A 23,763-nucleotide genomic window follows, 5' to 3' on the forward strand; every position below is an offset into this window, starting at 1 on the left:
AGCAGTGGTACTGCTGGATCCTATAGTAGCTCTATTTTTCGTTTTTGGAGGAACCTCCAAACTATTCTCTGTTGTGGTTGTACTAATTTACATGCCCACCAACAGCGTATGAGGTGTATTAATTTTCAGTTTGGACCTCTATTCTGAGAATGCCTCATTTATAATGACCTTATAATGACAACAGGAACATGTGCTTCCCCCATTCCACTCCTCTTCTGTCCTTCCCCAAGACACAGTGTTACCCGAGCTGTCAAAACTGCCATAATTACAACTGCCAGGTCAAGCGGGCACTCTATCGCTAGGAGAACAGGGCTTGCCTACCAAGTTAAAGGCTGGCCACCAAACGACGGAGTCTCGGACTCTGTTCTTGGTCTGTTCTCAGCACCATGACGAGCACTGATAGCTTTAAATAAGATTCGCATGCCGCCAACTCCCAAAGGTTGACCTCCAACCCAACCTTCTCCCTTGAATTCAGACAACTGTGCATCCAACATCACCTGAACGTTTACTAGGCATCTCAAACGTAACCTGTCCAAACTGAGCCTGCGCTATTATCCTGCAGACCTGTTCCTCTAAATCTTCCTCATTCTTGACTCCTCTTTCCTGCACACTCCACAGCCCGGTGCTCAGCAAATCCTATCAATGCCACCTTCACAGTATATCTAGCATCCTCCACTACCAGCCTAGTCTAAGCCTTCATCCCTTCTTGCCTGGATTATTGCAATAGGCTCTCAACTAGACGCCTGCCTCCACTGTAGTTCCTCCAGATTCCGCTCAACACAGCCTGCAGGATCGTGCAGAAACATAAATCCGATCATGTCACGCCTCACCAAACTCCTGCCAGAGCAAAAGCCAAAATCTAGAGTTCGCCTACAAGGCCCTCCATGTTCTGGGTCTCCATTGTCTCTCTGGCCTCATTCCTACCTTGTTCACTGTACTTTGGTCACAGTGGCTTCCTTGCTGTCTTTGGAATATGGCAAGCCAGCTCCTGCTTTAGGGCCTTTGTCCTTACTGTTCCCTTTACCCAGAACCCTCTTGCCCCAATATCCACAGTCCTTTACTAAAATGTTTACTAAGACATTCTCTGGCCACCCCGTCTATCTCACCCCAACCCTGACTATCTATCCGCCTTCTCTGCTTCCATTTTTTCCTCCTCCTTGGCACTTTATTACATTATAGCATTCTATATGTTATACATATTTATCTTGTTTGCTGTCATTCAGTCTCATTAGAATATAAGCTCTTTGAGAACAGGAATTTTGGTCTGTTTTGTTCACCATTGTACAACATGTACAACAGTGCCCTGCACACAACAGACAATATTTATTTATTGAGATGGAATCTTGTTCTGTCACCCAGGCTGGAGTGCAGGGGCACAATCTTGGCTCACTACAACCTCCACTTCTCGGGTTCAAGTGATCCTCCTGCCTCATCCTCCTGAGTAGCTGGGGTTACAAGCATGCACCACCATGCCTGGCTAATTTTTGTATTTTTAGTAGAGATGGAGTTTCACCATGTTGGCCAGGCTGGTCTCAAACTCCTAACCTCAAATGATCTGCCCACCTCAGCCTCCCAAAGTGCTGACATTACAGGTGTAAGCCACTATGTCTGGCCAGTACATAATTAAATGAATTAAGAGAGTTTTGGCCGGGTGTGGTGGCTCACGCCTGTAATCCCAGCGCTTTGGGAGGCCGGGGCGGGCGGATCACTAGGTCAAGAGATCAAGACCATCCTGGCCAACATAGTAAAACCCTGTCTCTATTAAAAATACAAAAATTAGCTGGGCGTGGTGGCGCGCACCTGTAGTCCCAGCTACTCAGGAGGCTGAGGCAAGAGAATTGCTTGAACCTGGGAGGCGGAGGTTGCAGTGAGCCGAGATCACGCCACTGCACTACAGCCTGGCAACAGAGCGAGACTCTGTCTCAAAAAAAAAAAAAAAAAAAAAAAAGTTTTAAGAAGAGGAGTGCCATTATCAGACTTACATTTTTAAAAAGATAACTCTCATTGGGTTAATAAGTTGAAAATGGACTAGAGCAGAAGCAGGGAGACCAGTTAGGATCTGTGGCAGTAATCCAGGGCCACCATGTATAGTCATGCAGGTTGTATATTGCACAACTCCAGTGAGATGTGAAAACGTGTTCCTTAGAAATGTACAAAAAGGCTGCCAGCCCCGGTGAAAACCATGGAAGTGATTAGAATTGGTAAGTCTGGTTTTATATTGAAGGTAGAGTCCACTACCATTTACCAACAGATTGAGGGCAGGATATGAACGAAGGAAGAATCAAAGCCATTTCCAAGATATTTGGTGTAGGTGTAAAAAATGACAGTAGTGCAAGTGATTAAGGAGGCTTTCTATTCACAAGTGCTTACTGCATTTCAAACCCGAGTACACAAGCTGAGCCCCCGAGTCCTCACCTGGCTCCTCCAAACCATATCTCCAACTATACTTTTCTCCTGTACTCATTAAACCACTTGCTACACCATCCCTCAACAAGCCCTGTACTTTCCAATTTCCGGGCCTTGCTCATCTGACCAAGTCCCAGCTGGTTCAAATAACTCTCCCAAGCTGCCTTTCTTAATCCCCTAATTCAAAAATCTTTCGCCCAATCTCCTCCCTTCTGTGCCTTGTAACAGCACCTACCTAGCCAGGGTCGTATTCGAAGGATTTCTGTTTATAAACATTCACAAGCCCCCATCCTACCACCGATCCCCACGGGGACTGTGAGCGCCCTACAGACAGGACCCGCATGTTGAATCACTCTCTTCTTGCTCATCCGAATATCTACTGTGTGGTCCCTAACAGGAAGCAGAGGCTCTGTAAATGTGTATTGGGTGAATACGAAAGCTTCACAAATTTCAAGGGTCAGCTTCCTTGCCGGCCAGGGATATATACGCCCTGTGCAGAGCCAGGCTCCAACGCCTCTTGTAGAAAGAAGGACATTCACCAGGACATTTGCAGCGTCACAAAGGATCCTGGCAGCGCGAGGCCTGCAGGCGGCCCTCCATAAAGAAATATGTGCTTCTGCAACTCCTCGAAGTAGGAACTGCAGGGTGACTCTGCATCAGCTGACTACAGGCAGATTTCCAGGCTGGCTGGCTGGGGAAAAAAACCGCGGAGTTCGTCGCTGCGCGCAGCACCAAACCCTTCCCCAGAAGGGCGCAGCCTGGAGGCGGCCGCGCGCAGGACGCACGCCCAAGGCGCCGGGGCCGCTCGGGACCGATTCGAGCGCTCACACCCACAGGGTATCTATTCGGCGCGCTCCAGCACCGAAGCAGAGCGCGAGAACGCCCGAGACCGCGGCGCAGCCAATCCCAGAGCCGCGCTCCCCAACGGCCGGCCGGAGGGCGGAGAGCGAGGGGGCTCGGCCAGGGCAGCGCTTCCCATTGGTTGAGGCGGCACCGCCCAGACAAAGCCCCCTAGTCTCCGTGCGAGTGGGCAGCCTGGGCTCCCGCCCTGGCCAGTCCCGTGCCCACCACCACTCTGGCATCCCCAGCCTGCCCCCGCGGCTCCTCCTCCTTCCCGGCCCCGTGGCCTGCCTGCTGTCCAGCAATCTTCCCAAGGGCGCTGTGGCGCGGAGGGAGCACTCCCCGAACCCCGGGAACAGAGCCTCGCGGAGGACGCAGGACGAGGAGGCGGAGGGACGTGGACAGGACCAGGAGATTCGGTCCGGAAGGGGACAGGGCCTAGAGCCCGGGCTAGAAGGCAGGACACCTGGCTTCGGTCTGGGCTCGGCCTTGGACTACGACGTGACCTTGAGGGGACGGTTCCTTCCCTTCGTGAGGCCTGGGTCCTCTTCAGTAAGATGCGCCGGCAGGAAACGCTGAGTCGTTTCACCTGGGAGCTGCAGGGCCGCGTGTTTGACCCAGGGCGTCCTCCTGCCTGGCACATTATTCCGAATAATAAATGCCAGATCATACTGCTGGAGCCGCGGACCGAGAAGCCGAGAGGGAGGCGAGTGAGGACACCCTGAGGTCTGGGCGAGATCGGTCCGTCCTACTCTTACCCCGCTGCGGCCGCAGGGCTCGCCCCTTCCCCACCCGTATCCCAGCTTCCGGGCTAAAGGAACACGTGAGGCCGAACCAAACCGAGGGCGCCAGGGCATCCCGCCCGAGCTGCGGAGACGCGGACCCCTCCTCTTACCCAAAACCAAATGGGCAGGGGGCTCCGCTGCAGAGGGCTCGCCGAGGCGCTCGCCTTCACCCGGCGCCGCGCAGGTGCCCGCGCTCCTGCCGGGAGAGCCGAGTAGGGGCGCTGCCGCAGGCTCTCTCTGGAAGCCCCTCCACCAGCACTGCTGTGGCCTGCGGCCTCCGCCACCCGGACGCGCCTACACACTAAGCGCGCGCTGGGGCTACGCTGGGCGGGGCCCACGGCGGCGTGGCTGGGGGGGGGGGGCCGCCGAGCCTCCTCCTCCGCCCTGGGCGCCGGGCGTGGCCCTCCTCACGCCCAAGGTGCCAGGCGCCCGGTGCGGCCGTCTCGCCCCTAAGCCGGGCGCCAGATCCCCCGCCGCCTTCTCGCTCCCCGACAGCCGAGCCGGGGCAGGGGTCAGGGGGGTGGAGCCAGGTGCGGAAAGGGTTTCAGCCTCGGGGGCTGAGGCCGGGAGGTGAAGACGCTGCTCCCCGAAGTGAGGAAAACGCCAGTGAGGAAGAGGCCTTTCCAGGTCCTGTGCGTGTTGCTGTCTTTAGAGCTCACTAGGGTTGGTTGGTTTTTAAATTTCTTTTGATCAGATGAAATTTATTTAAAGGCTGGGGGCGGTGGCTCACGCCTGTAATCCTAGCACTTTGGGAGGCCGAGGCAGGTGGATCACTTGAGGTCAGGAGTTCGAGACCAGCCTGGCCAACATGGTGGAACCCCCGTCTCTACTAAAATACAAAAATTAGTTGGGCATGGAGGCGCACACCTGTAATCCCAGCTACCCGGGAGGCTTAGGCAGGATAATCGCTTGAACCCAGGAGGCGGAGGGTCCAGTGAGCCGAGATGGCGTCATTGCACTCTAGCCTCGGCGACAGAGCGAGACTCCGTCTCACCAAAAAAAAAAAAAATCGCTCTGCTCCTCAGGATCTTTAAAAATAATTAAAATAATTTAAGAATAGCAGTTTCCCAGAGTTTTAATAATAGAACAGCGGAGGGCGATCGGCCACAGATAAGGGTTTCCTCCCAACCCCGCCCCACCGCGCTATCGCCCTGCGCCAGCACTCAGTTTCCAGGATAAGAAACAGGCTGAGGAGAGAAGATAGCAGGACACATCAGTGGCGGCGCTATGTGAAAGGAAAATAAATCTTGGGGCCCCAAAATCACTAAGCTAAAGGGAAAAGTCAAACTGGGAACTGCTTAGGGCCAACCTGCTTCCCGTTCTATTCAAAGTCACCCTCTGCTCACTGAGATAAATGCATATCTGATTGCCCCCTTTGGAAAAGTTAATCAGAAACTCAAAAGATTGCTACCGTTTGTCTCTTATCTACCTATGACCTGGAGGCCCCCTCCCCACTTCGAGTTGTCCCACCTTTCCAGACTGAACCAATGTTCATCTTACATATGTTGACTGATGTCTCATGTCTTCCTAAAATGTATAAAACCAAGCTGTGCCCTGACCACCTTGGGCACATGTCAGGACTGGAGGCTATCTCACTTGCATGAGTTCTTAACTTTGGGACAATAAACTTCCTAAATTGACCTGGCTCAGATTTTGGGGATTCACAACTATGTTTAGGTAAAGTACAGAGAAGGAATGAATAGAATAAAGAGAATGAATGAAACTCACAAATACAGGAAGATGAAAACAGGAGGAGGGAAGTACTGGCCTGACGAAGATTTAAAGAAAACTGTAGACCGGGTGCATTGGCTCATGCCTATAATCCCAGCACTGTGGGAGGCTGAGCCGGGTGGATCACTTGAGGCCAGGAGTTCGAGACCAGCCTGGCCAATGTGGTGAAACCCTACAAGTCGTGGTGGCACATGCCTGTAATCCCAGCTACATGGGAGGCTGAGGCAGAAGAATAGCTTGAGCCTGGGAGGCAGAGGTTGCAGTGAGCTGAGATGGTGCCACTGCACTCCAGCCTGGGCAACGGTGGGAGACTGTCTCAAAAAACAAACAAAACTGTTGACTCTGTCCGTCCATTCTGTGAGCTTCTGGAGGGCTAAGGCTCTCTTCTTTATCCCCAGCTCCTGGCACATACAGCCTTGACGACTGGGAGAATCATGAAAGAAGGATGCACTTGGTTTTCTGTGCCCATTTCACAGATAGACTCAAGCTTGGATTTGCTGCAGTGACGGTGTTTCAGAACATTAGGCATACAGTACCACAGGGTTAAAAATAAATCACTATACTGAAATTACAGCTTGAGGATTATGCTTTGCTAGAAAAGCAGTTAAATGAAGAATTCATCTTTCCCCCAAGGAAAAAAAAACATAGATCCTGACTCTGAGAATTAAACTGAATTGTAGTTCTATTTGCATAAGACAGAAAAGGACATTTGACCTTTCTAAGGTTGTATTACACACCTCCAGTGTCTGGCCTTGCATCTTCCCAGCCCAACTTTGCTGTGAACAGGTGTAACCTGAGAGCACCTTGCCTCAGCTGCACCTGGTATTCCCCTGCGTCTCTGGGACTGCAACCTGGGACCCTTGCAGGAATCCACTGCCCACTCTGACACATGAGTAAACCTGGAAGTACAAAGGAACACCTCAAGGGACAAACTTTGACCAAAGGGCAGGCAGGAACTGCTGGAAAAATACTCTGCTCTTCCAGTCTTGCAGTGGGCAATTCTGGGATATGTTCTATGCAGCTCCTAAAATGATAGCCTTCTGTTTGCCCATAGTAGTGACCAATTGATCAACTCACAAATACACCCTTGGATGCCGTTCTCTTTCCCTCCTTCCCTATTTAACTCTTCCCAGCCCTCCCCTCCAATTCCTTGGGATTTGATTATGTAGCTTTAAATGACTCCAAACACTTTCACTTTGTTGTGAGAGTGACATTGTTTTACTGTAATTACAACATGGAGTGAACTCTCCCTGCTCAAGGGAATTATATGTCACTCCTTATCAGACCCCACATGTGAGCTACTGACACCAACCACTGGACTCCAAAACACATAGAAAGCCAAGATTTTGACAGACACTTGGAGAGCTTAGGATGTGGCCAGACCACTCTCTGGAGGCCCTGAAGCTATTTTTGAAGCCTCGTCTCACAACACTGGCACCGCTCTCTAGCATCAAGGGACCTCATGTATCTTCATGAATCTCCATTGTATTAGTCAAGCTGTCCCTCCCGAGAACCTCTCCCAGAAAGTTGTGCCTCAAACTCTGATTGGACTTTGCATCCACAAAAGCCTGCTTTCCATCTTAAGTGGGCAGTTGAACTTGTTTTTTTTTTTTTTGAGATGGAGTCTCACTCTTGTCGTCCAGGCTGGAGTGCAATGGTGTGATCTCAGCTCACTGCAACCTCCACCTCCCGGGTTCAAGCGATTCTCCTGCCCCAGCCTCCCGAGTAGCTGGGACAGGTGCCCACCACCACGCCCAGCTAATTTTTGTATTTTTAGTAGAGATGGGGTTTCACCACGTTGGCCAGGCTGATCTCGAACTCCTGACCTCAGATGATCCACCCGCCTCGGCCTCCCAAAGTTCTGGGATTACAGGCATGAGCCACCATGCTCAGCCTCAATTGAGCTTTAATAACTGGATTCTAAATGAAACTGGAGCTCACTCGTTATGTGATTAATATACCTTGTCTGTTGAGTGTATCCCTTGTGAGATTTGTTCTCATTATTCTCCCCCGTTTTAAGAATTCTGAAAAAGAAAGACCTCTTTGGCAATAAACTGTGTGATTCATGAAATCATACTTTGATCTTCTCTTATTTTAACCATACAAAACGGATTCATTCCCCAAATAAACTACCTGTACACCAGTCCTTGCTCAGGCTCTGCTATTTGGGGGAACCCAGATTAAGCCAATGGTTAACCCAAAAGAGACATCTCAGCTTATCTTTCCCAACCCTGCTAAGGAATAATTTATTTGTTTGGTTTGCACTTTTTCTCCTTTATTTCCCAAAGGCCCTGCCCCTTAGGGCATCAGTAGTAAACTCTGACACAGATAGTAGCAAGAGACTCTCAGGAGAAAGGGCCAGCTGAGGAGTTGGGACTAGGTTAAGGGGTCAGACAAAGCCATTCTCAGCCCCACCTTCAACCTTTCCCCTCCTTCTGCCATTCTGGTTGTTGACTTTGGAACTGGAGAAACATTCAGCTGTGAGGTTGAACACGCACAGTCTGTGGAAATCAGGTCACTCCCAACACGGCAGGCACCAAGATTCTGTCTCCCTCACCCTACTATAAAACCAACTCCTCTCTGTTCAGGTACAAGGTGTCAGACCAGAGTCTTCAGCACTTAGCATACTCCCTGCAACCCAGGGGGGTACTGTTACAAACTAGCAAGCTAGTTTTGGGAGGGAAACGGTCCTTAGCCCCTGCTTTCAAGGAGGTGTGAAAAGTAAAGTAGAGGTTCCTCTTCAAGGACTTTTCTCCCCGTCTAATTAGGAATAAATAGTAACTTCTCTTAGGAGCAAAATTTATTCAAAGACCTGTGCTGACATTCTTAAATATCTTCTTGCTGTAATGAAGAAATCATATGTTCTTAGCTCCCACAATTTAGCCTAAATATTTGCCCTGGCGTGCTTATACTGGTCCAAGCAAGCATTAGGTCATAGCCTCTTCCTCTTCCTTATTTGAAGGTGTTTTTACCTTTCTCAGCGTTTCATTACTTCCTCCTTCCTTCGTTCTCCTCTGCCTTTGCCTCTTTTGAAAAGTTCTAAGTTATCAGCCAACTGGGACAAATACAGAATGTGAGGTCCTGTTCCAGCCAGGACACAGCAGTAGGGCGGATGTGTTAGGTTATAAATGACCCTGTCTCCTTTGTTCGGTGTACGCTCGTGGCAAAACTGCTGGCGAGTGTACCCTTTCTGCAGAAAGTATAAAAATGGCCTTGCTTGCGGTGGCTCACGCTGTAGTCCCAGCACTTTGGGAGGCCATGGCGGGCAGATCACGAGGTCAGGAGATGGAGACCATCCTGGCTAACACGGTGAAACCCCGTCTCTACTAAAAATACAAAAAAATTAGCCGGGTGTGGTGGCGGGTGCCTGTAGTCCCAGCTACTTGGGAGGCTGAGGCAGGAGAATAGTGTGAACTCGGGAGGCAGAGCTTGCAAAGCAGAGATCAGGCCACTGCACTCCAGCCTGGGAGACAGAGCAAGACTCCGTCTCAAAAAAAAAAGGCCTTGCTGAGGAAATTAAATTTATGTTCAAGTGCTATTTCTTTATGGTACCAAGGAACAAGCATTTCAAACTGAAGTGTGAAAGGAAGATATCTTGGGGCCCCCACATCACTAAGCTAAAGGAGAAAGTCAAGTTGGGACCGACTTAGGGCAACCCAGCCTCCCATCCTATTCAGTCATCCCCCTGCTCACTGAGATAAATGCATATCTGATTGCCTCCTTTGGAGAGGCTAATCAGAAACTCAAAAGAATATAACCATTTGTCTCTCATCTACTTGCGACCTGGAACCCACCTCCCTGTCCCACTTTTGCTTCAAGTTGTCCCACCTTTCTAGGCCAAGTCAACGTTCATTTTACATATGTTGATTGATGTCACATGTCTCTCTAAAATGCATGAAACCAAGCTGTGCTCTGACCACCTTGGCACATGTCATCAGGACCTGCTGAGGCTGTATCACGGGTGTGCATCTTCAACCTTGGCAAAATAAACCTTCTAAATTCACTGAGACCTGTCTCAGATTTGAGGGGTTCACATTTTGGTAACCATGGAGGGATTCTGAGTGGAGATGCCCCTGACCTTTGACAGATCTATTGGTGCATGGTAGCAACATGTGCTAACCTTACGGCTCAAACCAATAGGACAATTTGCTGAGGTCTGGGAGCACCCACTCCAGAGAATCCTTGACTTCCCCAAATTTGGTCAAGATCTAGAGTTTATTTTTCTGTACAACTTCCCCCCACCTTTTTTTTTTTTTTTTTTTGGAGTTTTATTTGCTTCCAACAAGGAAGGCAAGATTTCCTCTTTCCAGGATGATAGAAGGCCAACAACTCCTTTAGGGAACTTGAGCTCACTCCCAGCAGGGAAGATGAATTCGACTTTTTTCCTGCTTCTAGGATGGCAAAAAGCAGTCTTCAGCCTGAGACCCATCCCTACGCAAGTAGCTAAACTGGGGTTTTGTCTTGGTTCAAGTGTACCAACCAGCTGGTCTGAATTTCTCCTCACCGTGAGAGTGCTCAGTGATCATATTGTTGGGGTTTTGTTGTTGTTGTTTGTTCTGACCAACTCTAACAGACTTGGTCCAATCTGAGTGAGAATTCCAAATTATGGGTAACAAAACCTCTCTAATCTGGCTGAAATTTCTCGCAGCTAAAGAAAACAAAAAACAAAACAACAACAACATAAAAACATGCACCTGATTTCTGTGTTTGCTTCCTGACTTAAAAAAAAAAAAAAATCTTTCATTTACTTTTCTTCCCCCCATACCTCCTTCCGCCTTTGCCATCTGCAGTACCAAAAAAATCTAGAGAAGGTTTCTAATGACTTGAACCCCTTTAAAGAATTCAGAACAAAGGGGCCACTCACCCCTTTGGGAGTGTTCTGTTTTCTTTGTGAAGTTTCAAGAGTCATGGGCAGATTCTTCTTAGGTTTTAAGCTCTGTTTTCCTGTATTGCATGACCTGACCTCTTTGGCTCTGGGGGAACCAGAGATGACTTTGCACTGTGAGAGGATTTGACCTTGGAGCATATCACGGCAGACAAGAACTACAAAGTTATGGGTGGCTGAGCACAGTTTACAGGAAGTGGTGTTGGCTGGTTTCTTTTCTTTTCTCTCCTAGGAAATTGTTGTTTAAGGATCCTAATTGTAGTTCGGAGATACATTCTAAATGGTCTTCTCTATTGCTTTTTCTCCCAAAATTAATATCAGTTCGGTTTGTCTGTGTGCATTTGTGTGAGGAACTGAACTGTTGTTTTCCTAGGCAAATGAGAAACTAAGTTTTCTCAGCTCCAAAGAGAAAGGACATTTGCTCTTCCCAGCGAAAGGCACCCCTGGGTGACCAGGGTCCTCATGGGAGTGTCTGGGGAGTTGACCCCCTGCAACATGTAGTGGCCCTGCAGGGAAATCCCCAACAAAAATTAATTTAAAAATAGGTCATCCAGGAAACACATATAAGGGCTGATCACCTGGCATTCTGAGCCCTCTCAGAGGTCATAGACCTCTGAAGAGAGAAACTGAGATGCTTAAGAGGCTGGAAACAACTCAGTGATGACACACTGTGGAGTCCTGCCCACAAGCAGCTCACATCGATCCACCACACAAAAACCCTAGGCCACAGCTCACTTCTTCTTTTTAAGAAAAAAAAAGAAGTGGGAAACGCATAATCCGAGAATGAGGAGAAAACAAGGAGAATGACCCCCTGTAGAGTACCTTATTGGTTTTATGGCACCTCTATTTGCCAGAGTAAAATGGAAGTAATATAGTCTTTGTGCAAATGTACATTAAGGAAAAAGAGCCCTAAGGTCAACCTGCGAATTCTAGAGTTCCTAGTCCCGTTTTCTCTATTTTTCTTTCTGCCTGCTTTAAATCTGCTGTTATTTTTCTACTGAGATAAAACCACTGTTTGGATCTAACAGTTTTTTGGGTTTTTCTTGCAAGCTGGCAAATTTGTATTAATCTCATGGCTAAAGTACTGGAGTAAAAGTTATAGAATCTGTGTGTGTGGGTGTATGTACATGTACGTGTGTATATACTTGAAGGCCTTTATAATAGATGTCTCTAATTTTATGTTCAATTGTTAATTAAATTCATTTTAATTTCCCTCTAGCTCACCAGACTTTCACTTTGTACTTTATGATGTAAATTTTGCTGTCTGACTTTTACCTGAGTTGTTTCCTTTAATATGCAATTTTAAGGCTATTTAGCTGACAACTACCTAGGGTAAGGTAGAAAAAAAAAAGCAGGGGGAAAAAAGGAGGTCTTTATGAACCTATAAGATATATTTCAGGTGGGCAGAGTGGCTCACGCCTGTAATCCCAGCACTTTGGGAGGCTGAAGCAGGCAGATCGCCTGAGGTCAGGAGTTGGAGACCAGTCTGGCCAACATGGTGAAACCCTGTCTCTACTAAAAATACAGAAACTAGCCAGGTGTGGTGGCACATGCCTGTAATCCCAGCTACTGAGGAGGCTGAGGCAAGAGAATCACTTGAACCTGAGAGATGCAGGTTGCAGTGAGCTAAGATTGCTCCACTGCACTCCAGCCTGGGTGACAGAGTGAGATTCTGTCTCAAAAAAAAGTGCTTCTATTGGCATGCCTAATAGGTGTATATATTTCTGTGTTGTGTACACAATATTGCACTACTAAAAACATATAAAAGAGCTCTAATTAATTGGCTGAAAAATAAAATAAAAGCACTTAAACCAAATGTATATTTAAAAAAAGACTAGTCAAATGCTTTTTCTTTTTCTTTTTTTTTTTTTTTTTTGAGACGGAGTCTTGATTTGTCACTCAGGCTGGAGTGCAGTGGCACCATCTCTGCTCACTGCAAGCTCCGCCTCCTGGGTTCACACGATTCTCCTGCCTCAGCCTCCCTAGTAGCTGGGACTACAGGTGCCCACCACCATGCATGGATACTTTTTTTGTATGGTTAGTAGAGACAGGGTTTCACTGTGTTAGCCAGGATGGTCTTGATCTCCTGACCTCGTGATCTGCCCACCTTGGCCTCCAAAAGTGCTGGGATTACAGGCGTGAGCCACCGTGCCCGGCCATCAGATGTTTTTTCAAGTTCATGTGACTTAAGTAAAATCTTTAATAAATAAGCTGGCTTTAAAATTATTGGTAAAATAATATTAGAAATGTCTTAAGAATTTGCCAGCATACATTTTTGTTTGCATTTACTAATCAAGCAATTTCATACCTGTCCCTGCCGAATACTATAAGGTGTCAAAATTTGGCATAGGTGTTACAAAACTATAAACCTAGCCCAAAACAGAATGATCTTTGCTTGTGTAATCTTTAATAAATAAGACATTGATACTGGTTTAATAAAAATAGCTACATCTTAAGTTTAGTAAGATTACTATAACTTGGCCAGGCATGGTGGCTCATGCCTGTAATCCCAGCACTTTGGGAGGCTGAGATGGGCGGGTCACGAGGTCAGGAGATCGAGACCATCCTGGCTAACATGGTGAAACTCCGTCTCTACTAAAAATACAAAAAAATTAGCTGGAGCTGTTGGCGGGCACCTGTAGTCCCAGCTACTCAGGAGGCTGAGGCAGGAGAATGGCATGAACCCGGGAGGCAGAGCTTGCAGTGAGCCGAGATGGTGCCACTGCACTCCAGCCTGGGTGACATAGCAAGACTCCATCTCAAAAAAAAAAAAAAAAAATTACCAACCATAACTTCTAATCTTGTGGCTTTAGGCAGTCCAGTCCACAGGGAGTAAGGTTTTTTATAGTCTTTGTTTCAAAACTAAAGTATAGACTAAGTTCTTCCCAAAGTTAGTTTAGTCTATGCCCAGGAATGAACAAAGAGAATTTGGAGGTTTAAAGCAAGATGGAGTCAGTTAGGTCAAATCTTTTTCACTGTCTCTGTTATAATTTTGCAATGATGGTTCCATAACTTTAAATGATGACTATCACAGTTTTCATAAATAATCTAAAACAATTAAAATAAAATAATTAGGTGAATGTAATAGGATAAATACTTGTAGACAAACTCATCATAATTCAGAATCTAAAGTTATATTAAATTAAGTAACAGATATTTCGTTATATGGGTATTTTTCAATAAAAATATATTTGTAGGAAAACATTCTTTTTAAAAAAAGTGTGTCGTTTTTAAAAACATGTACAGTTTTTGTCTAATTCAAAGCTTATTTAAAGGTCATGTATAAAACAAGATAAAAGGAACCAGGAAATAAAAGAGATATAGAGAAAGTTATGGCTGGGAGCAGTGGCTCACACTTGTAATCCCAGCACTTTGGGAGACTGAGGCAGGCAGATCACTTGAGGTCATGAGTTTGAGACCAGCCAGGTCAACATGGTAAAATCCTATCTCTACTAAAAATGCAAAAATTAGCCAGGCATGCTGGTGGGCACCTGTAATCACAGCTACTTGGAAAGCTGAAGCAGGAGAATTGCTTGAACCCAGGAGGCAGAGATTGCAGTGAGCTGAGATCTTGCCATTGCACTCTAGCCTGGGCAACAGCAAGACTTCGTCTCAAAAAAAAAGACAGTTATAAAAATAAAGAGGTTTTTTTTGGTAAGAAAGCTTAAAGAGAAATAATTTCATATAAGAAAAAATCTTATATGCTAAATTTAGTCTTAGAGTAAAATGACTGGTTGTTTAAGAAAGAGAGATGGATGTTCAGGACAAACCAGAAAGTCCAAGCATGTCATGAACAGTCTGTGTAAGTCACAATAAGAGGATTTATTTTTTAAAAATCTTCTATGTGATCAAGTTGTCATATTATTATTAAGTTTTGGTTTGCTTAGGGAAAAAACTGAGATTAAAATTTTTTTAAGTTAAGGTTATTACACCCATATATATCTCTGTATGAGCTTTTAAAGTACTTGTGACATTTAGTTACTGGGCTTTAACTCTTGAGTGTAAAACAGATACCAAGTCCTGCTAAATTTTGAACACTGACAGCAATTCAAGCTCCATCTTTAGTCTTGGTAGAAGATGCCAATCAAAATAAACTGCATTTCTGAAACACAGGGCCAAAAATTCAAGTTATTCAACTTCTCTAGGCCCAGGGAGTATCTCAGGAAAGGTAGGCATGTGAGACTGTAAGGGCCAATGATGAGAGATAAAATAAGTTCAGTTTCTCTATAAATTAATCATTAATGTCAAAGGCACACTGATGCAACACCAGCATATGAGCTCATATCAAATTTAAAAGGTTTTTATGAAGCATTAACCAACTCCTAAGTAAAGGTTATAAATGTTATGAAAGGCTTATGGAAGTTATAGCTTATGGTCAAGATTAAAATTTTATGGATGGTTTATAAAATTTTAGAAAACAAATTTAATTGGCTTCCTGCTGTGTTTTGTGTGTGTGTGTGTGTGTGTGTGTGTGTGTGTGTGTGTGTGTTTAGACAGAGTTTCGCTCTTGTTGCCCAGGCTAGGGTGCAATGGCATGATCTCCGCTCACCGCAACCTCCGCCTTCCAGGTTCAAGTGATTCTCTTGCCTCAGCCTCCCGAGTAGCTGGGATTACAGGCATGCGCCACCATGCCTGGCTAATTTCGTATTTTTAGTAGAGATGGGGTTTCTCCATATTGGTCAGCCTGGTCTCAAACTCCCAACCTTAGGTGACCAACCTGCCTCAGCCTCCCAAAGTGCTGGGATTACAGCCATGAGCCACCACCCCCAGCCAGCTTCCTGCTGTTTTTACTAGGGCTTATTGTTTTGAAAATTAACCCTCTTCACTCAAAGAGAAGGTTTTTGCCTTTTTAAAAAATCCTTGAGTTATCACTTTGGTCAAATGATTGACTTATTTCACAATAACTTGTGATGTCAAGTGTTTTAAACCTTTGATATTTGTAACCTTTACGAAATCAAATTATAAATTATGTCTTTTTCTGATCAAATGAATCCTTTAAGATATTAGGTTTCCTAAAGTCCAAAATGACATAATTTGGCTTATTTGATATAAAAATTATACAGGAAACTTTGTCAAATATGAAATGGAGTTTGGCTTTCTTTGGGCTGTATTTTTATAAATATGTTATTGGTACGTGTTTCAAAATCAGGGGAAACTCCTATAATTTTGATATGACTTTGTGTACGTTATCAGTAATAATTATAATTGTTATGTTAAATTATTGTTGCCACAGAGATAGTAAGTTTCTTTGTCAGTTGTGTCTTTGACTGTGGCTGCCCTAAATCCTTTTGTCATCCACAAACAATTGTCTTGTTTTGGTCCTCCTTAGAAAGTGGTTTTATAATCAACTATAGAACTCTAACAGGTGTTCCTAGATGCGGATTTCTAATAACTTTGGAGATTGGAACATTACAATAGAGAAAAAACTTTCAGGACTCTCATGGAGAACTGAAATGTTCATGAATATCAGGAGAAAAGTTAACTGCATGAGCTGAGCTAATAAAAGACTAAAGTAATCTTTTTAACTTTTTGCTTAAAATGTTGCTGATCCTTTGTTTTGTTTCTCAGAAACAAGAAGACATCTTTTAAGCTATTTACAGCTTTTAACAATTGAGTAAAGTATACTCCTATGAACAAAATTTAGAGCATATTTGTTTCTCTCTACATGCTTTCTCCAAAATTTGGGAACTATGTGTGAGTATTCTTAACTTATGCCAATACAGTTATTTGTATAAGTGCAATAAGAATCTGTTTTCATTTGTAACAGGATACAATTGGAGAAACTGGCTATTTTACTAAGGTTTTGACTGGAATGGTGTGCTTTCCTTTAAGGATTCAAACTTGACTTATGCAGCCAATAAAAGCCCATTGGATAAACTGCTCTGATACCTTTGTCTACACAGCCACTGTACAGGGTTCCTGACGTCTGGTAAGTAAAGAGTGTCACTTTCTGACAGGCCCAGGAACCCCAAGTTTATCTTGGAACCTCAAGAGGAAAGGATCACTCAACTTACAGGTACTTGACGGCACAAATCCATAGCTGGGCTTGGCTTTAAAAAAATGTCTTATCTGAGATTCCTTCTATGGAACAAAGTTCCATCAAAGCCAATTTAAAAGCCTATGTTAAAAAATAATTATTCTTGCTGCACTGTATACAAATAATTAGGCCAAGTGTAATAAAGCAAACCAGCCCTACCATGATTTTTCTTTTGTATAAAAATGGGAAACTGGAGAGAGAAACATTATGATTCAAAACTATAGTACAGCAGTTGTTAGATTCCAGTCTTCCTAACGTTTCTTGATTTTTATTATTTTTTACAGTTTGAACTGAATTCTAATTTCTCTTGGCTCCAAGTCTTCAAAGTAGTTTTTGTCACTTTGTTTTAATTTTTTTTCTTCTTTTTTTCCCCATTTTTCCTAATTTGGAGTCACTGAAAACTGAGCTGTACTTTCATAAAGCCCCAAAAATTGAAGCTAGACAACTTCAGAAGAAAATAACAGCAACCTTATTTACATACATTAGCGACTTTCATACCTGCCTACTGATGTATAAAACTTCAGAGTAATGTGGCTTATAACAATTTTCCAGGATTGTTTTTTCATTTGTTGTTGTTTTTCTACCTTCCTCCCCCTATTTTCTCTTCATACGACAAGAGACTTCACCACCTTCTACATATGAGCTTTCCTAATAACTTGGGACCTATCTATCTAGGAATAAACCATCCTAGCCATGAGACACCGGATGAAACCTGGGACAAGAGACTCATTTTCTCCTAAAATGCTTTCTCCAAGAGATTTTTAAAAAGAAAAGGAGGGAAATGTGAAAGGAACATAAATCTTGGTGCCCCCAAAATCACTAAGCTAAGGGAAGAGTCAAGCTGGGAACTGCTTAGGGCCAACCTGCCTCCCCGTTCTATTCAAAGTCATCCCTCTGCTCACTGAGAAAAATGCATATCAAATTGCCTCCTTTGGAAAGGCTAATCAGAAACTCAAAAGAGTGCAATTGTTTGTCTCTCATCTACCTGTGACCTGGAAGCCCCATCCCTGTCCTGCTTTTAACTCCAGTTGTCCCACCTTTCTAGGCCAAACCAGTGTTCATTTTACATATGTTGATTGATGTCTCATGTCTCCCTAAAATGTATAAAATCAAGCTGTGCTCTGACCACCTTGGGCACATGTCATCAGGACCTCCTGAGGCTGTGTTACAGGTGCACATCCTAAACCTTTGCAAAATAAACTTTCTAAATTAACTGAGAGACCTGTCTGAGATTTTGGGGGTTCACGGAGGGAAATGAGGCATGTATGTAAGCTAAATGAATCATTAGAAGTCCTGTAAGTCTTCTAAAAGAGGGACAAATAAGTGTCATCCGAGTTCTAATAAGAGTTCAGGACAGGCTTTGTAGAAGAGGTAGTATCCTGAAAGATTCTCAGTCAGAATGATATACCCTAAAAGAGGCCCTTGACCTGAGAGACCATGGTGTTCTCTCCTGTCTGTTCGCCTCCTAGCTCACTCTCCTCCAATACCAGCTGAATTTAATCATTCCTAGCCCTTCCCTTGCTGGATCTGGCCCTGCCCAGGGTCTGAATGCCCCTGGTCTTCTCTGCCCTCAGTATTAAGTTCTCAGTGTTGTGTTAATTCCTGCCCTTGGGCCGCCACCTCCAAGTCCTCACAGGTTAAATCCTGCCGTTAGGCCGCCACCTCCAAGTCCTCACAGAGCCAGTGTGCAACCTGCTTTGCTGAGTTCTGCTGGGGGGTAGAGAATAAAAACACTATCTACTGCCCCAAACCCCACAATCCTCTGTTTGTTTTGATGCAATTGAATTTTATTAAAGTTTTGTGGGGGTTTTTTTTGTTTTGTTTTGTTTTGTTTTGTTTTTGGCTAGAAATCACACCCTTAATTTGCAGAATTTTAGAGGTATTGAGTAGCTTTTTCTACAATTGACAGCAAAGGAAAGAAGCCCAATATATTATTCTGTGCTGCTTCTAAAACAAAGCTGTGGTGCTCAGAATCTAGTGGGTTGAAAAGAGCCTTTGACAACTGATCTTAACGTGACTGTAATACTGAATTCTGTGGATTAATGAGAACTGGAGGAGCTGCCTTTTCCTTGCAGTGAATGAGCGAGTAAAACAAGTGCTTGACCTCAAGGGGAAAAGATGGGGAGTATTAGGCATCCCCACCCACTTTCTATCTCTTAACTCTTACATGTTCATTAAGATGAGTGTTTGTTTAAGCACAAGCTTTTTGTGCATAGGAATGGGTTGTCTGTAAATTTAAGCAATGTTCTTTTGAGGAATTGGGATCTTGGAAAAGGGAACAATATGAGGATATTTGATTTAAAAAAAAAAAACACCTGTGCCCATCCTACCCTAAGCTACAGCAACCCATACAATTTATTCATTCATTCAGTTTGCACTGATTGAGTCCTTATGATGTCCCAGTGATTGTGCTATATTCTTAGAGTGGAATCATAAATCATAAAGCAGGCTCCCTGTTTGCAATAATACTACAATTTAGCAATAAACGGTTGATTTCTATGTACCAGCCACTGTGCCAAGTGCCCTCTATGCATCATTTCACTTACTTTTGCAACAATTCTAAAAGTAGCCTAAGATTATTCCCATTTGCAACTGAAAACATTGACAGTTAGCAGGTTCAAATAACTTGCCCACAACAATAAAACCAGGAATTGGCAAAGACAGATCCCATCCAAGTCTGTCCTACTCCAAATACTTTGCTTTAAGCACACCACCAATTGTCCTGAGGTTCTTTCTTTGAAGAAAGGGATTTTTAAAATCCCAGTTTCTGTGGCTATTTGGAGTACAGATTTTTTTTTTCTTTTTCTAGAGTTACAGGAACTCAGCATGGAGTACAGAATTTTTTATAATCAGCTGGGCATCATTCATGTGTCTAATCCAACAGAAATGAATTGCTTTGTTACACAGAAATTTCATTCAATGAGTACAATACAGATGGCAATTTCTGATGTCTTCAATGAGGAAAAGTTATAGGTTCTAGTTGATTATATTGATATGTTTTGGCTATGTCCCTACACAAATCTCATCTTGAATTGTAGCTCCCATAATTCACATGTGTGGTGGGAGGGACCTGGTGGGAGAAAATTGAATCATGGGGGTAATTTCCCCCATACTTTTCTCATGGTATTGAATAAGTCTCACAAGATCTGATGGTTTTACAAGGGGAAACTCCTTTTGCTTGGCTTTCATCCTCTCTCTTGTCTGCCACCATGTAAGATGTGCCTTTTGCATTCCACCATGATTGTGAGGCCTCCCCAGTCATGTGGAACTGTGAGTCCATTAAGCCTCGTTTTCTTTATAAATTACTCAGTCTTGGGTATGTCTTTATTAGCAGCAAGAAAACGGACTAATATAGTAAATTGGTACCAGTAGAGTGGGGCACTGTTGTCAGGGTACCTGAAAATGTGGAAGCGACTTTGGAACTGGGTAACAGGCAGAAGTTGGAACAGTTTAGAGGGCTCAGAAGACACAGGAAAATGTGAGAAAGTTTGGAACTTCCTAGAGACTTGTTAAATGGCTTTGACTAAAATTCTGATAATGATATGGACAATGAAATCCAGGTTGAGGTGTTCTCAGATAGAGATGAGAAATGTGGGAACTGGAATAAAGCTGGCTCTTACTATATTTTAGCAAAGAGACTGGCAGCATTTTGCCCCTGCCCTAGAGATTTGTGGAACTTTGAACTTCACAGAGATGGTTTAGGATATCTGGTGGAAGAAATTTCTAAGCAGCAAAGCATTCAAGATGTGACTTGGGTGCTGTTAAAAGCATTCAGTTTTAAAAGGGAAATGGAACATAAAAGTTTGGATAATTTGCAGCCTGATGCAATAGAAAAGAAAAATGCATTTTCTGAGGAGAAATTCAAGCTGGCTGCAGAAATTTGCATAAGTAACAAGGAGCCAAATCAACAAGATGATAGGGAAAATGTCTCCCAGGCATGTCAAATACCTTTGTGGCAGCCCCCTCCCATCATAGGCCTGTAGGCCTAGATGGAAAAAATGGTTTTGTGGGCTGGGCCCAGGGGCCCCCTGCTGTGTGACTTGGCACCCTACATCCCAGCTGCTCTAGCCATGGCTAAAAGGGGCCATGGTATAGCTCAGGGTGTTGCTTCAGAGGGTTCAAACCCTAAGCCTTGGCAGCTTCCATGTGGTGTTAGCCCACGGGTGCACAGAAGTGAAGAATTGAGGATTGGGAACCTCCACCTAGATTGCAGAGGATGTATGGAAATACCTGGATGTCCAGGCAGAAGTTTATTGCAGGGGTGGGGCCCTCACAGAGAACCTCTGCTAGGGCAGTGAAGAAGGGAAATGTGGGGTTGAAGCCCCCACACAGAGTCCCCACTAGGGTACTGCCTAGTGCAGCTGTGAGAAGAGGGCCACTGTCCTCCAGCCCCCAGAATGGTAGGTCCACTGACAGCTTGCACCATGTGCCTGGAAAAAATTGCAGACACTCAATGCCAGCCCATGAAAGCAGCCAGGAGGGAGGGTGTACCCTGCAATGCCACAGGGGTGGAGCTGCCCAAGACCATGGGAACCCACCTCTTGCATCAGCATGACCTGGATGTGAGACATGGGGTGAAAGGAACTTTAAGATTTGGCTGTCCTGCGAGATTCTGGATTTTCATGGAACCTTTAGCCCCTTCATTTTGGCCCATTTCTGCCATTTGGAATGGGTATATTTATCCAATGCCTGTACCTCCATTGTATCTAGGAATTAACTAACTTGCTTTTTGTTTTATAGGCTCATAGGCAGAAGAAACTTGCCTTGTCTCAGGTAAGACTTTGGGCTATGGACTTTTGAGTTAATGCCAAAATGAGTTAAGACTTTGGGGAACTGTTGGAAAGGCATGATTGGTTTTGAAATGTGAGGACGTGAGATTTGGAAGGGGCCATTAGTGGAATAATATGGTTTGACTGTGTCCCCACCCAAATCTCATCTTGAATTGTAGCTCCCATAATTCCCATGTGATGTGGGAGGGACCCAGTGTGAGATAATTGAATTGTGGAGGTGGTTCCCCCCATAGTTTTCACATGCTAGTGAATAAGTTTCATGAGATCTAATGGTTTTATAAGGGGAAACCCCTTTCACTTGGCTTTCATTCTCTCTCTTGCCTCCCCATGTACGATGTGCCTTTTGCCTTCCACCATAATTGTGAGGCCTCTCCAACTATGTGCAACTGTGAGTCCATTAAACCTCTTTTTCTTTATAAATTACTCATTCTTGGGTATGTCTTCATCAGCAATAAGAAAATAGACTAATACACATATAAACTTTGAATGATGGCCAAGCATAGCAGCTCATGCCTGTAATCTCAACACTTTGAGAGGACAAGATGGGAGGATCACTTGAGCCCAGGAGTTCAAGACCAGCCTAGGCAAAACAGCGAGACCTTGTTTCTGCAAAAAATTTAAAAATTAGCCAGGCAACATTGTGGCAGGCCAGGTCTCCATAATGGCTGAACAGGTAGGCCTCCATAACAACTGTTTCCGCACTGACTGAGTGCTGAAGTTAAGTGTTAAAAGCTGATAGAGTCAGTGCCCTCTTCAAAGGCTTGAATGTAAAAATAGCCCACCAAGAGTTTTGCCTAGGCCTTTCCTGGGCCTTGAAGCATGACAAAATAATGAAGGAATTCTTAACAGGACTCATTTAAGATTAAACAAGTTTTATTGTGGATCTTAAGGACCTCCCCAGACCTTCTTAGGCAAGCTTTACTGGGACTAAAGGAACTCCCCAAAACTCTGTGATTTAGCAGGACACAAGATAAGGTTAATCGCCCCAGCACCTAGACCCATTTAGATGAAGTGAATTTACTAAGGCTCCAGAGGAAGGCCTTCCGGACTCAGATCTTAGTTAGATTAGAAGAAGTTAATCACTTGCGTCTTTAGATGAATGCACACGTACACATAGACATATAGCTTAGAAGGTATATAAGCTCTGGAAAACTTTGTAATTTTGAATTGTTCTGGCGATATTTTCCAGACCTTCTCCCTGGACCCAGTTACAACAATAAACTCCCTTCTTTCCCAGTTCATCTGCATCTCATTACTGGGCTGCAAGAATAAGCAGCCCGACCCAAAGTTTGGTCTGGGAACAAGGTGAGGTGTGCCTGCCTATAGTCCCAGCTACTCAGGAGACTGAGGCAGGAGGATCCCTTGAGCCCAGGCATTTGAGGCTGCAGTGAGGTATGACTGTACCACTACACGCCAGCCTGGACAAGACCCCATTTCTAAATAAACAAATAAACCGTTTTGAAAGACAAAAGTATGTAATGAGATTCTCAACCCCTAAAACTGATTTGATTTTCTAAACTTCAAATTCTGTTTTTTTCAAAGAATATCTAATGTATTACAATAAGCTGCTTTAAAAAACAAGATACAAAACCCCATGCTTATTTTGCCTAATTCTCTTTCCAGTTCTTTTCCCAATGAATACATATTATTTTTTATTTCTCCCTATTGCTACCAGGGACAGAGCCTACTATTTCAAAAAGAAAATCTAATTGCAAAGCTGCTGCCTCTCTGTTTTGGGTTAACAGCACCTCTTTCCAAAGGCCTATTCACTCCTCTCCAACCTCCTCCCTTTCTACCACCCTTACCCATGGCTCGAATTTTCTTCTGCCGACAGCTCTCAGTGACAGCCCTCACGTTCAAGTTCAGCTGTCTCTCACCTTAGCCGGTGGGTGCTACAGGGTTCCCTCAGCACTATCAGCACGCAGGATCCTCTCCAGGTAAGTGACCAGCCAGATCCTCTTAATTCTCAGTTGACAGGGTGTATAGACACCCCTGGAAACCTTTTCCAGGCTTTCTGTATATTCTTTCAATGCTTGCCTTTAGCTGAGAATGGAAATTCTCACATATGTGTGATAAGTAAAGGTGGGGGGGCGGGGCTGGGATGTTTTTGTGTTTGTCTTTGCACAGGCAAAGTTCAACAGCTTTGTAACTGCTTGTTTTAAGCTTAAAATGTCTGTGAGTTTGGCCCTCTGACAAGCAAAGGGTCAAGGACAGATGCTGCTGCTTAGGAATATATTAAAAATAAATGATGCCAAAGGGCAGCTCCCGCTGACTCCATCTTTAGCTCTC

General features: G+C 44.5%; 1 protein-coding gene and 1 pseudogene across 2 annotated transcripts in view; one reads left to right on the forward strand and one right to left on the reverse strand.

Moving 5' to 3' along the window:
• Window positions 1–23,514, reverse strand: part of LOC105470797 (3-hydroxybutyrate dehydrogenase 1) — a 63,884-nt gene extending 40,370 nt beyond the window's left edge. Inside the window, exon 1 of one of the 2 annotated variants that reach the window (XM_011723058.2) lies at window positions 23,352–23,514. The gene's annotated coding sequence lies outside the window, so the exon portion shown is untranslated. Of the gene's footprint in view, window positions 1–4,141; window positions 4,282–23,351 lie in introns of those variants that run through there. The other variant, XM_011723057.3, reaches the window with a different exon arrangement.
• On the forward strand, window positions 3,286–8,971 carry LOC139361822 (actin nucleation-promoting factor WASL-like; annotated as a pseudogene).
• Window positions 23,515–23,763: the final 249 nt, after the last annotated feature.

The sequence above is a fragment of the Macaca nemestrina genome, chromosome 2 (genome assembly GCF_043159975.1).
Source record: "Macaca nemestrina isolate mMacNem1 chromosome 2, mMacNem.hap1, whole genome shotgun sequence".
Lineage (NCBI taxonomy): Eukaryota > Metazoa > Chordata > Mammalia > Primates > Cercopithecidae > Macaca > Macaca nemestrina.